Source organism: Equus przewalskii, chromosome 10, assembly GCF_037783145.1.
Source record: "Equus przewalskii isolate Varuska chromosome 10, EquPr2, whole genome shotgun sequence".
Classification (NCBI taxonomy): Eukaryota; Metazoa; Chordata; class Mammalia; order Perissodactyla; family Equidae; genus Equus; species Equus przewalskii.
The window spans coordinates 14298674-14321291 of record NC_091840.1 but is presented as its reverse complement, the minus strand read 5'-3'; the positions used below and the strand labels follow the sequence as shown (position 1 = coordinate 14321291).

General features: G+C 41.3%; 1 protein-coding gene and 1 long non-coding RNA gene across 2 annotated transcripts in view; both read right to left on the bottom strand.

The window, feature by feature from the left end:
- Positions 1-22618, bottom strand: part of PITPNC1 (phosphatidylinositol transfer protein cytoplasmic 1) — a 235275-nt gene that overhangs the window by 204472 nt on the left and 8185 nt on the right. The gene's annotated exons all lie outside the window — the stretch shown is intronic.
- LOC139074015 (uncharacterized) overlaps positions 1-22618 on the bottom strand; it is a 107673-nt gene that overhangs the window by 77995 nt on the left and 7060 nt on the right. Inside the window, exon 2 of the long non-coding RNA XR_011523294.1 lies at positions 1-22618. This exon is cut by the window's left edge and continues 77995 nt beyond it. This is a non-coding gene — a long non-coding RNA (uncharacterized lncRNA).

Here is a 22618-nt window from a genome sequence, read left to right as displayed (position 1 = left end):
AAGGAAAAAATAAAATCTTTAAAAAAAAAAAATCAAACTTCTCAAACATGGCAGGACCCTATGCAGGTACATCAACATCCCTGCACCTGGGAACCCCAACAAGAGGCTGGGGGCCAAGGAATGTAGCAGAAATACACTACATCTGCCCCAGCTCCCCACAACCACCTTGTTTGTCCTAGGTTTCTGTATCCGTCACTAAAAATATAGCTTCTTAAGCTAATCTTACAGCGGGTGCAATTATGCAAAACTTCATTGTAAATGAAATATCAATACATATGAACAGTGAAAGGGGGGTGTACCTTTATGTACACAGAAGGACAAAGCCTTATTTGGAAAGGTAAGTAAATTTTTCAAGAGTTGGTACACATCTTCATAAGACCCCAGTCACAGCCACACTATTTTCTAGATAAATCCATACATACATAACACTGATATTGCTGTGCCTTCAATTTTGCAATTGTTCTTCAACTTATGAGCAAATAAGAGTAAAGAACGGTAGTGGGGCCGGCCCCGTGGCCGAGTGGTTAAGTTCTCGCGCTCCCCTTTGGCGGCCCAGGGTTTGAATCCTGGGTGTGGACATGGCACTGCTCATTAGGCCATGTTGACGCAGCATCCCACATGCCACAACTAGAAGGACCCACAACTAAAATATACAACTACGTACTGGGGGGATTTGGGCAGAAAAAAGCAGGAAAAAAAAAAGAAGATTGGCAACAGTTGTTAGCTCAGGTGCCAATCTTAAAAAAACAAACAAAAAAAGAATGGTTGTACATTTTTACACATATAATAAATATAAAAAATATTCAGGTTTGTTTTTCAGGCAAGAATTGTTTTTAAAAGTCAATGTTTTCATTCTGAAAGACGTGACTATTGCATATTTATCATGTCTAAGTCGGGACTTTATCACGTTGGACCAAAGCTCCTGGCGAATCATCCAGAAGAAGAGTACAACATAATCTTCAGAAAATGTTATAAAGCTTCAGACAGAATCAAGTCAGAATGAGTTTCTGGGTTCAAAAAGACGTAACATTTTAGATTTCATTTACTCAGGGCATCACAAGGTCATTATATAACCATGTCCATGTAACTGTAATAGCCAACATTTCATTAGCTCTGATTTTTGAGAGAGCCCAGGCAATAAAAGGAAGAGATATTGAAAGTTAACTACATAGCACATTTGGGGAACCGTAATTAGTTTGATTTGGCCAGAGCACAGGATACAAGGGAGGGACAGAGGATGAGGCTGGGAGAAGTCTGCCCAGGAGCACTTTCAATGTCACACAAAGGGGCTTAGACTTACTGTAAAAGAGGCTGACTCAAGAGATTTGGAGAAGAATGTGACATGGGTCTTGTTATTAGGAAACTTACAATCTAACGGAAGTGACACCCAAAGAGGTTCCCAAGCTAAAGAATGGCGGGAGAGAAATGAACTATGACTGGAGTGGTGAGAGGACCTGGCCCCAGACTGTAGCATTTCAGCTGGGCCCTGAAAGGTAGGTAGAATTTTGACGTTAGTGGACGGCAACAAAAGAACCTAATGGAGAGAATGTGCAAAGACACAGAAGCAGAAAAACATAGAATATACCTGGGAATTAATGAGCATTTCAATTCAACTGCAGACTAAGATGCATGGGAAGCACCCTACAGAAAGAGGCTCCGCTTTGCCCCTGTGATTCTCTATGGGCACAGCAACAATCTTGGTTTGTCATTATTCCTATCTGATTATGCTTATTTTTGTTGTTTATTGTCTGTCTCTGCCTCTAAACCAGAGGATGGCAAACTTAAAGACCCAGACAGTAAATATTTTAGGTTTTGCACGTCATAGGGTCTATGTCACAACTACCGTACTCTGTCATTAGAGCATGAAAGCAGCCACAGACAGTACGTAAATGAATGAGTGTGAATGTGTTCCAATAAAACTTCATTTACAAAAATAGGTGGTGGGCCAGAATTGCCCTGTGGCATGTAGTTTGCAGACCCCTGCCCTCAGCTGCATGAGGACTGGGGCTGAGGTTGCCTATATACAGCACCTAACAGAACCTGATGTGGCAGCCATTCATTGATTACTTGCTGAACGGCTGAATGAAGAAGAGGACTCGGAGCTGTCAAGTTCGGTTGAGATTCCATTCTGTAAGGAAATTTGTGTTAGGGAATCTGGACTTTATTCTACGTAGAGTGGGATATCATCAAGGTTTTTTTTTTTAAGTTAGGCTTATTGAGATATAAATAATACAGTAAAACTCACCCTTTTTAACTGCACAGTTCGATAAATTTTGGTACACGGTCATTGAAACAACACGACCTAGAGAACATTGCCTTCAGTCCAAAAAGCTCTCTTGAGCCCCTTCACAGCCACTCTTTCCTGTCACCTACCACCTGCAGCCCCTGGCAGCCAGTGATCTGATTTCTTTTTTTTTTTTTTTAACATTTTATTTTTCCTTTTCCTCCCCAAAGCCCTCCGGTACATATTTGTGTATTTTTAGCTGTGGGTCCTTCCAGTTGTAGCATGCGGGATGCCACCTCAGCATGGCTTGATGAGCGGTGCCATGTCCGTGCCCAGGATTTGAACTGGCGAAACCCTGGGCCACTGAAGCGGAGCGCATGAACTTAACCACTAGACCATGGGGCCGGCCCCTGATCTGATTTCTGATCCTGTAATTTTATCTTTTCCAGAATGTCATATAAATATTTCCTTTTGTGTCTAGCTCCTTTCACTTAGCACAATGTTTTTGGAATCCATCCATGATGGTGGGTGTGTATCAGTATTTTCTTCCTTTCCATTGCTGAGTAGTATTCCATTTCCACTGAATGGGGGTACGGCAATTTGTTTATCCTCTAATCAAATGAGGAACATGTATCTTGTTTTCAGTTCTTTGGTAACACAGAGAACGTGAACAATTCTGCAGATGCCAGTTGGCGAAGGAAAAATCATGGGGCTAAACAAACTTATCGTTAGATCATTGAAATAAAGACTGGATGGAAGTAGGGCAAAAAGACTCCAGGTGTTTATCAGGGAAACAGAAAGGCCTATTTTATTCAGGGGTCTTGTCAACAAGAAGCTGTAAACAAAAATAAGAGACCTTTATTAATACTAGTTGGTGTCAGGGACTACATAGATACCGAACCGATTTCTGTTGACTCCAGTATACAGAAGCTTTGTCTGTATATATACCACAGAGATATTGGGCAAGGCCGCACTGAGGTTACAGGACCTAAGGACGGATTTCTTTAATGGCTCGTGATTGGTGAGAGAGGTGATAGTGTGGTGGACGCAATGAGGGATGTAGAAGAAGAAACACTGGAAGCAAGGAAGACACAAAATTTGGGTGCCACAAGGTGGAAACATACCAGACAGTGGTCATTCTGTTTATGACCCTTTTATATCCTAAAAAGAAAAATGTTCTGTTTCCCCAATGGAAGAAAAAAACATCCATCTTATTAACGTGTCTTATTGAGCTGATTCAGGGAATTTCTGGAGAAAATACAGTCTTTTCTGGTGCCCTGACTGAAGAAAGAGAGAAAAGACATTTAATTCACCAAAATCTGGGACACACCAAGATTAATTTGTTATGTACATTAGAAAAGTTCGATGCGAACTCAGAAAAAGGCCCCCAGGCTTTATGATAAGGGTTATATGAACCCTTGAAGGAGAGATTAAAGGATCCAGATTTGTTTAGGTCAGATAAAACAAAAAATAAGAAACGAAATTTATTTCTTCCCAGCACAATCTCCTTTTTTTTATGGCTTTATCAAGGTATAATTAACACACAATAAGCTGCACATATTTGAAGCATACAGGATGATAAATTCTGACATAGGCGTACACCTGTGAAACCATCACCACAATCGAGGTAATGAATGTGTCCATCATCTCCAAAGGTGTCTTGGTACCCTTTGTAATGGGTCCCTCCCTGTCCCAGGCAACCACTGATCTACTTTCTGTCACTAAAGATTAGTTGGCAGTTTCTAGAATTTTATAGAAGTAGGCTCATATAGTATGTGCTCTTGGTTTGTCTGGCTTCTTTCATTCAGCAAAATTATTTTGAAATTCTTCTATAGTGTTGTTGTGTATAAACAGTTTGTTCTCTCTCTCTCTCTCTCTCTCTTTTTTTTTTTTTTTGGTGAGGAAGATTGGCTCTGAGCTAACATCTGTGCCAATCTTCCTCTATTTTTTGTATGTGGGATGCTGCCACAGCATGGCTTGAGGAGCAGTGTGTAGATCGGCATTCAGGATCCGAACCCATGAACCCCAGGCTGCCAAAGCCGAGCGAGGGAACTTTACCACTATGCCACTGGGCTGGACCCAAATAGTTCATTCTCTTTATTGCTGAGTAGTATTCCACAATTTGCTGATTGAATGGATATACCACAATTTGCTGATACGTATACCCATTGATGGACATTTGGTTGTTTCCAGATTTTGAGTGTTACAGATAAAGAGGGCACAACCACTTTTAATTCTTTCCTTTACTATTTAGTAACTTCTCCTCTGTTCTCTTTCAAAAGTACCTTCATACTTGGCCATGGGTTGATAACTGGTGAGGCCGGGTGAGGGTACATGGGGGATCATCACACCATCCTCTCTATTTTTTTGTAGCTTTTCCATAATATTGTTTTATTTTCCATAATTTAAAAAAATTAAGCACTTCATAAAGTGTTTTTTTGTCAGTACTAAAAATATTCAGCAATTCTGTAGCTGAGCTAATGGGTCAAACTTGAGGGCTTTATTTAAAGAAGGTTTAAGTTTGATTCCCAAATTTAGTTTATGGTAGCCATGGGGAGTGTTTGCTAAAAATACGAATTCTTCATTGTCTCCTCAGAAGTACTGAATCAGGTCACATCACCAAGTCATTCTCATAAGCAGGCAGTTTGGAAAACATTGAATTCTCTCTTTCTGAATGATCTAACCTCCAGTTTTCGTTTCATATTGGAAAGCGAGGAACAATAAATTTAATTCTCCCACTGTCATCTCTGTCTATGCTTTCCGTTTCTCCCCCATCATTCTCAAATGCTCAAATACACTGAAATTATATCCAGTAACCAACTAATTACAAAGGAAAACCGTAATGGAAAGACAATAGATGGCAACTAGAAGGAAATCTGCAGATGGAAACAATATAAGAAGAGGGAGGGGCGGACCCTGTGGGGCAGCGGTTAAGTTCGCACGTTCCACTTCTCGGCAGCCTGGGGTTCTCTGGTTCCATCCCGGATGTGGACATGGCACCGCTTGGCAAGCCATGCTGTGGTAGGTGTCCCACATATAAAGTAGAGGAAGATGGGCACGGATGTGAGCTCAGGGCCAGTCTTTCTCAGCAAAAAGAGGAGGACTGGCAGATGTTAGCTCAGGGCTAATCTTTCTCAAAAAAAAAAAAAAAAAAAGAGGAAGAAAGAGGGAAAAGAAATTTAAGTATAAAGAGAAATATTTGAGCAAGTGAAATAGCGGCGTGTACTATGTTCCAATTCTCTTTTAGGTTAAGTCAGAGTCCATGTAAGGTCATATGAGATCAGGAGCATAACTACAGGGATACAAACAAGTGATGAGTCATAAAGATTTTAATCTAGTCTCGAATTGGAAGACTTGGTTAATTCCAGGTCTCCTGGGGCTGGTGACAGGAGCACCTAATTTTGTCAGAAACTGCTTGGAATTTTGACCCCCATGTCTCTCCTAGATAAACCACCTGATTCGCACGTCCACATAAAACCCTGCCCTGGGCTCCAGGCCAAGCCCTGGCCTCAGCATGGAAAGGTTGATTAGTAGTAGTAGTATTAATGAATAGTAGCATCAGTGAATACTTACAGGGTCGCTACCACAGGCTACACAAGGTTTGAGGCGCTTCCATGTATGATCTGCGAACCAGGCTTCTTATTTTATAAATAAAGAAACTGCGAGTAACGGAAAACTTAGTTGACTTGTCTAAGATCATAAAATAGCACGAGGTTGAAGTGAAGATTAGAAACCAAGACTGTTTGACTCCCTAAACCACAGTTCTTCTAGAGGAAGTGCAGTACCATAGTGAAGGAGCTTGCGCTCTGGAGACATAATGTCTGGGTTCGAATCCTGGCTCTGCCACTCACTAGCTGTGTGAACTCTGGCAAGTTATTTAACATCTCTGTGCCCGTTTCCCCATTTGTAACATGGGGCAGTCATGAAATTCCTCTGTGAGGGGAATAAGGGTCGAGCCCACTAGTTCTGCTCTGGCACGAGTTCTGATAACTAGTTGTCTCAGTCCACTTGGGCTGTCATAACGGAATACCATAGAGTGGGTGGCTTAGAAACAGAAATTTATTTCTCACAGTGCAGGAAGCTGGGAAGTCCGAGATCAAGGCCCCCGCAGATTTAGTGTCTGGTGAGAGCCTGCTTCCTGGTTCATAAACGGCTGCCTTCTATTTGTGTCCTCAAATGGAGGAAGGGCCAAGGGGGCTGTCAGGGGTCTCTTTTATAAGGACACTAATCTCATTCATGAGAGCTTCACCCTTATGACCTTATCACTTCTCAAACGGCCCCCCTCCAAGACCATTACATTGGGGATTAGGTTTCAATATATGAATTTTGGGAGGACATAAACATTCAGTCTATAGCACCAGTCATAAGATCGACTTTTCCTGAGACCAAGCTGTATCCTTGTATTCAAGTTCCAGTTTCTTTAACACAGGGCCTGATGACCTACTCAAGCGCCTCTATAGCTGGGACGTCTCGTCAATCTCCTTCTTTCCCTCACGCTCGCTCTTGATTCGTAACTGGTATCCTGTCCCTGAGCCCCACTCTGAGCTGGAGCGCTTCCCCACATGCTTCTCTGATGCTGCCAGGCAAACTGCCTGCATCCCTCTCCCACCTGCCTTCCAGAGGTCTTTCTTCACCTCCTGATGGCTACCCTGGTTGATACCCACCCACCTGGACCACACTGGTGGACTGGCATAGGCCTATTGTGCTTTCCAGGTGTAACTCCCTTTAATCATAAGCAGTGGATTTGCCCCACCCCAGAGAGTATTTCTGTCTCCTTCAGGTTTCTGAGCACCACCTACCCACCTTTGTCATCAGTCAACCTCTTCATATGATACTATAGGATGATATAGGGCATGTTTCTCGTCATCGCGGACATGACTTTGTCTTAGCATAATCATTGTGTGCTAATATGTGGGGACCAAGAAAAGGAAGCACCCCCTCCCACCCCTCCAGACCCCGATTCTGCCAACGGCTGTATTATACTTGCTCCGGACTCTATGTAAGAAAACAATAGAGGCTGGTGCAATGTTGCTTTAATGAATGCACAGGTTTATTCACTACGAGCAAAAATCTTCACCACCTCGACCCGCCAAAGATCTGTTTAAGCCTCACACTAATATTTACACATTTAAAGAGATACTAATTGCATGCTGGGTTCCCCAGCTACTGGCCTTTTGCTTGTTTAAAATGATTCTTACTAATAAAATATCAGAAGCCTAAAAGGCAAATTTCACTTGCAAATATTACTTCTTTCCTTTAGATAATGACTGGTTTCAAAGAGACACTAAAGAAACAGAATGTTTAAAAACTGAATTTTCCCAAATGTAACGCTTATTCATTGCTGATAGAAGCATAAATATTACATTCACTTTGGAAAACACATGCATAACTCCACTCCTAGGCATGGTCCCTAGAGTCACTCTGACATGTGGGTAAGAAACATGTTCAAGAATGTTCCCAGCAACGGTGTTCATAGAAGCAAAACTCTGAAAATCACCCCATGTGCATGGATCAAAGAATGGATACACACACTATGGCAGATTCATAGACAGGATACTACACAGCCATAAAAGTGAATGAATTATAGTTTTAAGTATCAATCTTAGGATAAAAATCTTGAGAGAGAAAAAGAGCAAGCTCTGCAATACGATGGGGGGAAATAGTCTTTTCAACAAATGGCACTGGGACAAATGGGTGTCCAGATGAAAAAGAATGAATTTGGACCATTACCCCACACCGTATACAAAAATTAACTCAAAATGGACCAAAGACCTAGACCTAAATGTAAGAGCTCAAACTATAAAACTCTTAGGAGAAAATGTAAGTGTTGGGGGCCGGCCCCGTGGCCGGGTGGTTAAGGTCAAGCGCTCTGCTTCGGCAGCCCAGGGTTTCACCGGTTCGAATCCTGGGCGCAGACATGGCACCAGTCATCAGGCCATGCTGAGGTGGCATCCCACATGCCACAACTACAAGGACCCACAACTAAAATATACAACCATGTACTGGGGGGATTTGGAGAGAAAAAGCAGGAAAAAAAAAAAAGAAAATCTAAGTGTAAATCTCTGTGACCTCGGATGATTTTTTAGATATTATACCAAAAGCAAAAGGAACCAAAGAAAAAATAGATACATTGGACTTCATCAAAATTTAAAACTTTTGCACTTCAAAGGTCACTATCAAGAAAGTGAAAAGACGACCCACAGAAAGGGAGAAAATATTTGCAAATCATATATCTGATAACAGCCAGAATACAGAATGTATGTGGTCTAACATCCAGAATACAGAAAGAATTCTTACAACTCAAGAATAAAAAGACAGGGTCCGGCCTGTGGCCGAGTGGTTAAGTTCGAGCGCTCCGCTTCAGTGGCCCAGGGTTTCACCGGGTGGGGACATGGCACGGCTCATCAGGCCATGCTGAGGTGGCATCCCACATGCCACAACTAGAAGGACCCACAACTAAAAATACACAATTATGTACTCGGGGGCTTTGGGGAGAAGGAAAAATAAAAAACAAAATCTTCAAAAAAAAAGAATAAAAACACAGCTAACTCCAATAGAAATTTCCACAAAGATATAGAATAGCCAATAAGCACATGAAAAGATGCTCAACATTACTGGTCATTACAGAAATGCAAATCAAAAGCACGACGAGCTCCGTACACTTCACACCCACTAGAATGACTGGAATCAAAAAAACAAAAAGTAACAAGTGCTGTCAAGGATGCTGAGAAACTGGACCCCTCATACACTGCTGGTGGGAAAGTAAAATAGTGCGTGGACTGTGGAAAACAGTTTGGGGGTTCCTCAATAAGTTAAAATCTGCATATGACCCAGAAATTCCACTCCTAGATATACAGCCTATAGAAGTGAAAACAAAATCTTGTACATGAATATTCATAGCAGCACTATTCATAATAGAGCAAAAAATGGAAACAACACAAATGTCCATCAACAGATGACTGGATAAACAAAATGTGATAGGGGCCAGCCCGGTGGCGCAGCGGTTAAGTTCGCGCGTTCCTCTTCTCAGCGGCCCGGGGTTCGCCAGTTCGGATCCCGGATGCGGACATGGCACCGCTTGGCGAAAGCCATGCTGTGGTAGGCGTCCCACAAATAACGTAGAGGAGGATGAGTGTAGATGTTAGCTGAGGGCCAGTCTTCCTCAGCAAAAAGAGGAGGACTGGCAGTAATTAGCTCAGGACTAACCTTCCTCAAAAACAAAACAAAACAAAACAAAATATGATAGATAAATCCATACAATGAATATTATTCAGCCATAAAAAGGAATGAAGTACTGATTCATGCTACAACACGGATGAACCCTGAAAACATCATGTTAAGAGAAAGAAGCCAGACGCAGAAGACCACATATTGTATGATTTCATTTATATCAAATGTCCAGAATATGCAAATCCATAAAGACAGAAAGCAGATTAGTGGTTTCCAAGGGCTGGGGAAAGGAGAGAAGGGGGAGTAACTCCCAGTGTGTACAGCTTTTCTTTTTGAGCGATAGAAATGCTCTAGAATCAGATAGTAGCGATGGTTGCATAACCTTGTGAATATATTAAAACCACTGATCTGTACACTCATTTAAAAGAATCAATTTTATGGTATGTGAATTATATCAATGCAAAATTTTTTTTTTTTTAAAGATTGGCACCTGAGCTAACATCTGTTGCCAATCTTCTGTTTTTCCTTCTTCTTCTTCTCCCCAAAGTCCCCCAGTACATAGTTGTATATCCTAGCTGTGAGTGCTACTGGTTGTGCTATGTGGGACGCCGCCTCAGCACAGCCTGACGAGCAGTGCCATGTCCACGCCCAGGATCCAAACCGGCTAAACCCTGGGCCATCAAAGCAGAGTGTGTGAACTTAACCACTCAGCCAAGGGGCTGGCCCCCACAAAAATTTAACAGAAAAAAATGGCAAGCTGGTGAAGACATTTCCCCTATGATGTCACATATACAGACAACCTGGGATCAAGGAGGGGGATACAGAGTGTTAAATGAACTTGCATCATTATACTTGTTAAGCTGGGCAATGGGTTCAAGGGTATATTGCTTCATACTTGTTCAATATTCAATAAAAAAGAATTAAAAGAGCAACATACTTTTCCTGTTTTTCAAACCACAATCAACACAAAAATTGGACCTGAATTTAAATGACCATAAGCTGGCAGTCAACCTCAACTAAGCAACCATAACGTGCAAAGCACCATAAGAGGAACTGTGGGGAGTTAAAAAAGAGGCGATGACAACCACGATCCTCCAAGGAGCTCATAACCTAAAGCATGAGAGGCCACCAGCTCCAGAAAGTCATAAACCGTCATGAACAGCCCCTCAGAGAGAGTCTCAGCAAAGGTCTTGTCCCAGCACCAGCTATTACTAAGGAATCCATCTCATACAATCAAACAATTAAAATATTAAATATGTCTTACTTTTGGAGCTTCAAAATTTTATTTTCAAAATTTGTCTCACCTCCCTTCTGTAAATCTGCTGTTAAGGACTTGGGGTATAGGTGGAACTACAGCATGCATAGTGAATTGTAAAGCACGTGTTTACGAGACTTCCCTTTCCACTGGCAGTAATGTATTTTTAAAGCCCTGACTTAAATGATGTCTTTAGATTATCACACATTTTCATCTAGGCTCAATTATTTTCTGAATATTCATATAATGACATCTTGAAGTGCCTTTTCGCAAGATACAGTCTAGATAAACACAGAAGCTTTCTAAAAACAATCTAGGTTTTCCCCAAGATTTATAATAGCTTTAAGGTAATCTAGAATTGTATCTATGTTAGCAGTTTTACCAAAGAATGACAAATGCAAATATAGTGTTAACTTGACACTCTCTTTCCACTAAGGAGGTCAATATTCTTATTTTAAATCACAGTTTCTGGGATATATACTCCAAAATGTATCATTCTAGTAAATAACTCAGGAATATATATCCACTTTAGGATCAACTGTCTATATTGATACAATTAACTTGATAACGAATGAATGTCAACTTCTCTTTGGCTATCAAAAGCAATGGTGCTGTTGGAGAAAGCAAATGGAATTTGTAGCCAAAGAGCCCTGGATTTGAATCCAACTCTGCCACTGACCATCTGGGTGATTCTGACAAATCGTGTGAGCCTCAGTTTCCACATCTGTAAAACAAAGGACGGAGGATGTCTGCAAGGATGTCCTGGCACACTAGAATGTTCCATAGATGTTGGCCCTCTGTGTCTTCCCTTCCCCTGTGAAAGCATAACCTTGTTTATGTTAAGAACCACATAAACAAATCATATGTAAGTTTAATTAAATGTTTATACACTAAAAAAAATTGGCTTCATCATTTAGTAAATTTTCTCTTCTGTATGTTGAATTATAATCTTAAACTGTTTTACGAAATATCTAATGAGAACCTTGTTTTAAAAATTAAAACTAATAAGGAAGTACAGAATAATCCACTCTTAAGCTTATTAATATAATTGAGGGCTTCATTTCCACACCCAAATGCCTACCAGAATTTCTGCAACCAAGGTAAGCAGTTATGACGTATATTTTATGATTTGGATGTTACTGAAAAGTCAATGGCTTGGATAAAGACAGAAAGTCATGCTTATCACATCTGCCACTAAGCAAAGAGGAGTAGCTGACATGGTAAATAACAGAAGCAAGAGTCAAAAACATTTTCTCAAACTCGAAGTCAGGAGATGTCATTCATCACATTTACATTTCAAAGTCCTATGGTAATGGTTGTTGTTGCTAGAAGGCTGCTTATTTTTGTAGATCTCATATACACCGCAGAGAGACACAGCTTTGCCAGGAGATCTCCTGGATAAGACCTGAGTGAGCTGATCACCTTCTCAAAAGCAGCCAGCAGTTTGACACAACCTTTGAAAATGACATTGCTTATGCTAAAGTATCAACAAAAACATAAGGCGCTAAAGTAACAGTTCCCATGTTTTCACCACTGGTCCTTCAATATCTTGGGCCAAACCCAGCTCACGATTGTTTTTATATGACCCATGAACTACAAACAGGTTTTGCATTTTTAAATGGTGGAAGTATATCAGAATTAGAATACTATTTCATGACATGCAAAAATTATATGAAATTCAAATTTGTGTCCATAAACAAAATTTTATCAGAACACTGCCATGCCCATTCATTTATGTATTGTCTTTGCCTGCTTTCGTGCTACAGGCCAGGGTTGAGTTGTTGCAACAGAGACCTTATGGCCTGCAATTCTAAAATATTTCCATCTGGCCCTTTACAGAAAAAGGTTGCTGATCCCAGCTCTAGAGCATTGTGTTCAATATTGTGTAAAGGGCAATAACAAGGGAGGACAACAGGAACAGGGAGGGAGTCTGCAAACCATTTCATAATTGAATCGTTGAGGGGATTGCGAATATTAAGCCAGCAGAAGAGAAAACCAAAGAACAACATTATAGTTGTCCTTAACTATTTAAAGAGCCAACATGTGGAAGCAGCTGGTTTGTGTCACAATAGAGGGGAAAACAAGGAACGACCATGAAAGTTCCAGGGAGGCTGACATCAACTAAACATAGAAAGCATCTTCTAACACATTGACGTGGACAATCGTAGAAGAGGTCAGACCACAAAGAGCAAGCACCCGGCCATGCTGGTATTTAAGCTAAAAGGCAAGATGATGGCCACGCAAGATTATTATAGAAAGGATCCTTACAGTGGTTCTTTCTATGATTTTATCTCAAAAGAAAGAAAATGATCATAAATAGCAGATGAGAGCTTAATGACAGGTCAATGGAAACAATTTCTACTACCACATTCACTAACGATTATGCCCTACACGGAAATATACATATATACATACACATATGTATACGTATGTGTGTATATACATATGTGTATGTATAGATATGTGTGTGTGGGGATATGTAAATGGCACATTAAAAGAGGTCTTTCATTTAAATAAAGAGTACATCAGCTATAAAAAGAATCAGATTAAGAAAAGAAGGGCTATTTTTAGGAGGAGGGCTCCAGTTACACAAAACAAGGAAAGGACATCCATTGCAAAATGAAATGAGCTGAACTCTTGCCTTGTATTACTACAGGAAATTGGCACGGCACTGCTTGAAAAAGAAAAAAGTCTATATATAAAACAGAAAGGAGAGGAATGTGTTAAAAAAAAAGTGCTAAAATATATAATACAATAAAGGGCACAGTTGCATGATTTACTTGCACTGGACTTCTTCATAAAGTAGTTTTACAAACAACATTACAAAGCACAGCCACCTGTCAAGCTGTTATTTTGGCCTATCTATTTTCAATGGCAATCTTGACACCCAAGCAAGAGACACACCACCATAGCAACATAAACAGGACAGAGTTGAATAATAAAATTTTAAGAAGCAATACATAGCTCCTGCAGGGCTGGAAATAAACTAATCCTTAAGCATTTGTTACTATGACATAAGATTCCCACCAGGCAAACTCAGATCCTATGGATACCTCAGGATTCCCTCCCACGGGCCATTCCAAAATTCTATTGTACTAGGTGGGCTCCCTAAAATAAAGGTATTTAAAAGTGTGAGACTATCATTTCCTGCACAGCTCAGGGAACGCATGATTACCAAGTATTCATGTAGCACCCACAGGTGAACGATTATCCTCACCCCTTACATTTGCTGAGCAGCCTCTGTATCTCATGTGATCAGTCCCTGATGGAGGCAAAAGAGGAGTATTTAACAGTTGAAGAAACTGAGGCACAGGAAAATGGTGTCTTCCTACATCAGTTCATGGCTATCACACAGCATGGACTCCGCCAGTTCTTCTAAGTCCGTGTTCACACTCCTCACTATCCTGCACCACTCTAAACCAGAAAACCCAGCTGAGGGTGACGTGGGTTCCTTGGCTCAACGAGACAAAATGAAAGGTGTTTAATTAAATAAAAAGGGAGAGAAAAATGAAAGAAAAATCATGTTTGAAAGTGATTACACCTCCTTCCAAGGATGCCCACTCCCTGTGAGAGGTGGGGCAATTACCAGGACTTAAAAGGTGAACATCTTAAGGTGTGGCTGATTTGCAATGAAAAAAGACCCAACAAAAGCAGGAAGCAAGCTGATCATCCAGCTTGAAGATGAGACACACCCAAAAGGTGTGCCATGGGGTGGTGGCAAAGCCCTCAAGTCTACACCAGGGTGAGCAGGTTCTGTTCCAGGTTGTGTTCTGAGACAATCCCAGGGTGGGTCCTGAGCCCAGTGGTCAGCAACATAGGCCTGGATCCAGCCACGAGCCACAACGCAACAGCCCTGGCCACCACTTCTCACTGCATCTTTTTACTTTGTTCTTAACCTTTACCAAAAATAGAGGTCTGTAAGGCCCCTGGGCAGTTCCTTCTCTGGGTCCACAGGAGAGGCTGTCCGCAGGCCAGGACAACACTGAGCAGAGCCATTCTGCAGATGAAAAATTGATGCATTGATGATGAAGCTTCTGTGATGCCAGGGATTCGGCTGTTTTGATCTGAGGACCAGTCCCGAACCTCTTTAAAAAATAGGATGGTTTCTGACAGACATAACTTATATTTTTCAAAAAAGAAACAACTCCTAGAGGAGCGTGGGTAAAAGGTGGAGCACTGTGTAAATAATAGCTAATTTTAAATACACTTGACCCTTGTGGAAGTGTTTTTCTTGAAAAGGCTTAAGGGAATTATTCCATTTGGACAACTAATATCCTAATTGCATTTTTTTAAAAAAAAAACAACAACCAAGCTCCTTTTCAGCCAGATCTTGGCAAGAAATCTCTAAGTACACCCATATCTGCAGCACCTTAAGTCATACTGCTGAAAAACATAATTACACTCAGCTGTGTCCAAGCTTCCATCCAACACAATGCAAAAGAGGTGAATTACTGAATGCTGAATCTAAAGGTTTTTCACTTTGGACATGATGCTTCTTTATGAGCTGCAAAAACATAATATCAAAAAAATGAGCGCCCTGGCTTTCAATAGTGCAGGGTTTGGGTCTCCAGCTGCATGGTACAATCTGTACCCCAGTGATTAAATGCAATTCTGGTTACCAAACTCTTTGCACTTTGGGCAGGAGGGGGATTAAATAAGCATATTTCAGATCTTTAAACCTCTCTCATTAAGCAAAAGGACCATCTATTTTCACAGCACTTTTTAAGTATTAAGAAAACCACTTTTATCCAGCACATCACTTTTACGGAGGCTGAAATACTCCAGGATGATGAGACGTGTGAGGCAATATTAAGAGCCACATTAGTCTTTTCATCAGCACCAGCATCATCATTATTTCAGATCCAGGCAAACTCAGCAAAATGTTCCTGATGGAGGACCATGTTACCAGGGCACTAACAAAAGAGAATGCACTTATTTCACAAGACATGCCCATGGGCTCAAGTGCAAACTTCAGTGTAACTCCTGTCTTCAGGACTGCCTGTCCACACACACAGGTGATTACAATTCTTGTTTTCTCAAATATCTATCCAGTGTTGTTTCTCTACGTTGTTTAATTGCTAATTGCTGGCTTAACAAGACTCATTTTCTGAGACTTCGTATTGCAGATGTCCAATATTTCAAGTGCATTAGAGGTTAACACACCTGTAAGGTGTCCCAGGCACACTGGAAAATGCTTCTCAGATTGGATGGGAAAGCTGGGGACCAATATTCTTGTAGACTCTACTACTTTCTTGGATAGTACATGGAAAAAACTGCTCCTTGAGAGTGGCAGGACCATCATCCTATAAAATCTAATGAAATCCAGGCTGTTGGCTATTGAGTTGAAAACTCTATCTGCAGACGTCACTAACAGAATTAACAAGAATGAAAATGTTACAAGGTTAATTTATTAATAAGCCATCATACTGACGTAAATTATTTTTTTCTCCTAAGTTTAACATTTATAAAATCCTAAAAAAATAAGCTAACATTTAAACTGTACTTCTTTATTCAGAAAAACGGTCCAATTAATGTCCATTTCCACCTGGTACAGGAATAAAGTATTATCATTAACCAAATAGCCTGTCTTCTGCTTTAACAGAAGAACACTTGTCATTGCCGACCCTGTTTGTTTGAAATGCTTCCAAAACGCACTGGTAATTTTTCCTGCTCGGTAACTATTCTGGACAAAAATGTACTTTTTCTGTTAAATGACAATATAGTAGTACTCCTGAATTAAAATTGTCAAGCACTTCAGCTGTTGCTGCAAAGTTATAGGTCACTAACTGAGTCATTAACGTCAGCCAAAATACAGATATGGGCCCATCTGTCATTTTCCTCCCTTGAAAGAAGGCAAAAGTCAGGAAAAAAAATTCTAGTTGGATTCCATTCATTTAAGTTTTACTGGGTTTGTTTCACAGAACATCATATGAATTTAACAATAAAATAATGTAACTGATGCTTAAAAAAAACATTGACCAGATACCTAGAGCAGTAAATTCATAGAGACAGAAAGTAGGATGGTGGTTGCCAGCAGTTGCCAGCGGTTGCATGGAGGTGGAATGGATTCACTGTCTAATGATACAGTTTCAGCTTTGCAAGACGAAGAGTTCTGTGGATGGATGGTGGTGATGGCTGCCCAACAATATGAATGTACTTAATGCCACTGAACTCTGTGCTTAAAAATGGTTAAGGGGCCGGCCCGTGGCAGAGTGGTTAAGTTCACGCGCTCTGCTGCAGCAGCCCAGGGTTTCAACGGTTCGAATCCTGGGCACGGACATAGCACCACTCATCAGGCCATGCTGAGGCAGCATCCCACATGCCACAACTAGAAGGACCCACAACTAAGATTATACAACTACGAACTACGTTCCGGGGGGCTTTGGGGAGAAAAATGGAAAAAAATAAAATCTTTAAAAGAAAAATGGTTAAGATGGTGAATTTTATGTAATACGTATTTTACCACAATTTTAAAAAATTATTATGAAAAAATACTGACCAGAATGTACATATCCAATCAAGTATGGTCCCCTTCAAACAGTTCATTTTAGGGGATTACATGTTTATTTCAACAGAGCTGACACAGAGCAAAACATCTCTGAATCTCCACAGTGGAACTTAGGGCAGGTTTGTTTGGGGTTTTTCATTGATTTTAACATCCTTGATCATGGCAAACATCTTTTGAGGATAACTTCTAATTTCAAAACAAATCTTTTACAGCTCCATTTTTGAAAAAATAATTTCATCAAGTTAAAAAAATTATTTTAGTCCACATGAGATGCGACTATAAAGGAACAATATGACTTGTGCACGTGGTTTATAAACTGACTCTAGAGGCAATCTTAGCAAAGGAGAGCCATCACAGCAGGAAGGGTAAATATACAACTGTGAATAATACGTTTTGATCATTTCTCATACCCTCCAATTTGCTTACCTCCAGTGAAGAACTTTAAGTTTTCAACTAAATATGCCAAAAACATGGTGTCACTTTTCTGTTCCCATCGTTATTTTTAGATACCGATTTTGAGAAACTCACAGGTGCTCATCAGCAAAAATCTCTGCCGATGATGTCTATGAAAGCCAAAGGTTTTTTCTGCCATTAAAAGAAATAATTTCCAAAAGTGTAGGGGTGGTTCTCTTTTTAGAGTATGAACTACAAAATTTATTTCCAAAGGGGGGTATGATTCATTTATCAAAGTTAAACCGAGGAATGTCACCTGGTTTAATACTCGGGTAAAAATGTTCGTTCAGTGGGAGATAAAGCTTATGTGCTACTCTCTTGGCTTAACTGGAACAGAAGAACTACTCTCCCCCAATTATTTCCTTTGGTGATCTTGAAGAAAAATTTTTAAGAACTTTGTGTGTGTGTGTGTTGATAGAACTAAATAACCTCTAAGGCTCCTTCCAGCTTTAGGATTCTAGGCAAGCAGAACTGGGTAAAGCACAGAGCATGTGCCATGGAGTCTGACCAGCCTAGGTGTGAATTCAGGTCTCGCGCTGACTAGCCATGCAAGTACCTATAATCCACATCTGTGAAACGGAATGATGGTATCTAACTCACAGGGCTGTCAGGAAACTCACTGAAACAAGAAGGCAGTCAACAAATGTAACTTCTCTCCTTTCCTCCTTTTGCATGTGAAATGTGACTGCTATCAATCCAAGCATTTGAAAATAGAAACTGGGGGCCGGCCCGTGGCCGAGTGGTTGAGTTTGCACGCTCCACTTTGGTGGCCCAGTTGTTTCCCCGGTTCAAATCCTGGGCACGGACATGGCACCGCTCATCAAGCCATGCTGAAGCAGCATCCCACATGCCACAACTGGAAGGACAGACAACTAAAAATACACAACTATGTACCAAGGGGCTTTGGGGAGAAAAAGGAAAAATAAAATCAAAAAGAAAATAGAAACCAAGGTGGGGTGGGGGGTGGGCACAAAGGGTGAAGTGGTGCACCTACAACATGACTGACAAACATTAATGTACCATTGAAATTTCACAAGATTGTAACCTATCAATAACTCAACAAAAAAAAAGAAAAAAGAAAAAAGAAAAAAAGAAAATAGAAACCAAATTTTAAAACACTTACTTTCCAAACAGAATGTTTCATGGGATTCATCACTGGGGCATATAGCCCTATTTTATTATATACACAAAAGCAAGGTTACTGCAGGGTCATACTCGGCCAAGACCTTGTGACACAGGCTAACTGCCTAGCTCCTCACTGCTGTGACCAAGAGAGACAGGGCAAGTAACTTTCACAATTCATGTAAGACACGAAGACCGAGATGGCTCAGATAAGCAAGCTCCACAGCGCAACCCTCAGCCTTCCAGGCACTGTTCAGTCCTCCGCAGCACTTTTCAGGAAGATCAGGTACAATACTAACTGGTCCCATCGCTGTCTCTCTAAACTGTCTATACAAATTGGAAACATTTTTGCCAGAGAGTCAAAAGATAAGCGAAACTTTGCCATTTTAAGAATTAATAAATAAGTCCCACAACAATGGTTAAAACTAGAAAGTACTGGAGAGCTTTTGAGAAATAGAAATAATCCAGCAAATGAGACCCAGTGCATTTGAAGGTTTCAGCACCTTTATTAGCATCCAAGTAAACGGTGTCCTCTCATTCCCCAGTTGATAAATTTTCCTCTAAATAAATACACAGATTAGCCATTTTTGGTGTAAAAATACACAAAGTAACGCTCAGAGCACTGAATGTGACCTTAATGCAGCAAATATAATCAGATCTAAATGGGGTGTGTGTGTGTGTGTGTGTGTGTGTAAACGACATGGGGCAGGGGAGCAGTCTTTGGAGATTAGCTGCTTAAACTGGATGCTTAAACAACATTATTATAGGTTGTCATCAAATTACATTCGTTTGACCAATCTTACTTCTCCAGGTGATTCAGTCTGGGAAAGGAACAACACCCTAAAGATTATCAGATATAATTCTAAAGGAATTAAAGGATGATGACTTTTTTTTCTTTGCTCAGGAACCACAGGAATTCTAGAAGATTGTGATTCACCCAAACTTAAAAGGACTGAAAAAAAAGAAAGATAAAAGAAGTGAAGAGTCATTCGATAAATTCGATCAAGAACTTTCGTTAGCTACTTGTTTAGAAGTAGGAGTCAACTTCCACTAAAGTCTAAAAAGGAGTTTTAAGATCAAGTGCCTTTTGTCAGAGTGCTGGGAAGTGAAAGAATGAGTCACTTTAATGCTTGATGTCAAAATCTTGGTGAGCTCTGGCTTTTGTGTTTCTAAATCAACAAACGGCCTTGTATAATGTTGTGCAGGCAGTCAGCCAGGAGGTGGCGGGTGACCCTAGACTCCTTCATATATCAAGGGTAAAGCCAGTGGGGGGCTAGCCCCGTGGCCCAATGGTTAAGTTCGCGCGCTCCGCTGCAGGCGGCCCAGTGTTTCGTTAGTTCGAATCCTGGGAGCGGACATGGCACTGCTCATCAAACCACGCTGAGGCAGCGTCCCACATGCCACAACTAGAAGGACCCACAACGAAGAATATACAACTATGTACAGGGGGGCTTTGGGGAGAAAAAGGAAAAAAATAAAATCTTTAAAAAAAAAAAAGGGTAAAGCCAGTGGCCAAGCCAGTGTGTCCCGTGGGGTGGGGCTCCCTTCTAGCGATCTGCCATGCTGGGAGGTTTGCCCAGCCTAACATGGTGTGGTTTTGCCATCCTTGACACAGCCTACGGAGATGTAGTGTAAATAGCCAGTAGCCTCCTTTATAATAAAGCCCACAATGGGAAGTCTTGAGGACACCAGCCAGAGACGAAAGGCAGAGAAATCAACTCCCATCTAGAAGCATCTCCTCCAGAACGTGTATTCTAGGATTCCTTCTGCTAACACATTATTTCCCATTCAATGCACATAGAAAGCAGAGAAACACACTTGCAGCCATAAAGGGAGCTTCAGTAGCCAGAAAGGTGCAGTTCCTTCCAGAGGCCACCAGCCTCGGTCCCCTAAAGGGGTGGGAGGCTCCTGAGGATTGTGAAGTCTGTCACTGAAGTTCCCCAGCACCCAGCAGCCTTGCAGTTGGCAGCTAGTCAAGCTGTGATTACTTTTTTTCCCCTAAGTATCATGTTCTGACCTAAATTACGGTCATTCTGGTCCAAATCTGGCAGATTTTTTCCCACACTGCTGCAGAAGAGAACAAGCTCCTTTGGAAAGCTGTCTAAATTCAGGACAACCAGAGCCATCTCCTTGAGGACAGGGACCGCAACTTTTCAGTGTATCCATAATTCAAATTCAGCACTTTCTGTCAATGGTGCTCTCTCTGAACACAGACGTCTATTTGCTGCAAAAAATCTGCAGGCACTTCTACTTTTTTCAAAAAACAGCTTTATTGAGATGTATTTTACATACTAATTCAATGGCTTTTAATATATTTCCACAGAATTGTGCAACCAATGCCATAATCTATTTTAGAATGGCAATGACACTTCTCCAGTGTCCCCTGGACTGCCAACTCGAGGGCAGAGGTCACGTCTGCCTCATTTGCTGCCCCATCCCTAGAGCCTGGCGCATAGTATGAGTTCAATAAGCATTTGCAAGAGGAATGCTTTCACGCTGCCCCGAGTGCCAACCTGCACCTTCCCATCCCTGTTTCCTACACATAAGAAATAACTACTTCTCCTCTCTCCAGTGGAAACTTTCAATCCAGCTAATCTCCCTATGGTAGGCAGAATGGCTCCCAAGATTCCCGCTCCCTGGAGTGCGCACCCTATATGATTCCTTCCCCTTGAATGTGGGTGGGCCTGACCTAATCAGACCAGTCTTTTCGAGAAAGAGTTTAGAGGTCAGAGACAAAAGTCAGAAAGATTTAAAGTTGCAGCAGATGCTCTCCTATTGGCCTTGAAGGGACAAACTCCCATGTTGTGGAGAACGAGGGCTACATGGCAGGAAATGGCAGGCGGCCTCTAGGAGCTGGCCTCCAGCTAATGGCCAGCAAGAGAGGGGGGACCTTAGTCCTACAGCCACAAGGAATTAAATTCTGCCAACAACCATGTGAGCTTGGAAGAGGACTCCAAGCTCCAGGAAGAAACATAGCCGGACTCACATCTTCTTTTCAACCTTGTGAGACCCTGAGCAGAGAATCTAGCCATGCCATCCCCAGACTGCTGGCCTACAAGTCTGTGAGATAATAAAGCATGTGGTTTTAAAACACTAAGTTTGTGATAATTTGTTGGACAGCAATAGAAATCTAATACACTCCTCCAGGAGTTAGAAGGGAAATAGACTGATTACATTAACTCCCAGGAACCACTGGCCTCAAACTTCTAAGGGGTATTGCTGAGGATTTTTTTTTTTTTTTTTTTTTTTTTTGCAGGGGAAGATTAGCCCTGAGCTAACATCTGTTGCCAATTTTTCTCCTTTTTTTTTTTTCTCTCCCCAAAAGCCCCAGTACATAGTTGTGTATAGTTGTAAGTTCTTCTAGTTCTTCTATGTGAGCTGCCACCACAGCATGGCTACTGACAGACGAGAAGTGTGGTTTCGCACCCAGGAACTGAACCCAGGCCACCAAAGTGGAGCACACGGAACTTTAACTGCTAGGCCATCAGGATGTTTTTAATACAAAAGAATCTCTAGTTTGCAAATTTTTTTTTTTAAAGATTTTATTTTTTCTCCCCAAAGCCCCCCCCCGGTACATAGCTGTATATTCTTAGTTGTGGGTCTTTCTAGTTGTGGCATGTGGGATGCTGCCTCAGCGTGGCTGGATAAGCAGTGCCATGTCCATGCCCAGGATTCAAACCGATGAAACACTGGGCCACCTGCAGCAGAGCGCGCAAACTTAACCACTCGGCCACGGGGCCGGCTCCAAGTTTGCAAATTTTCAAGTGGTATAAAACTTAAGTAAAAAAAAATTAAACAGTGTGAAGTAAGACATTTAGGGTCAGCTTTCCTAAAACGTTCCTGTTTTTCTCAGCTTCTCCCCACCCATTCCTTCAGCAAGTATTTA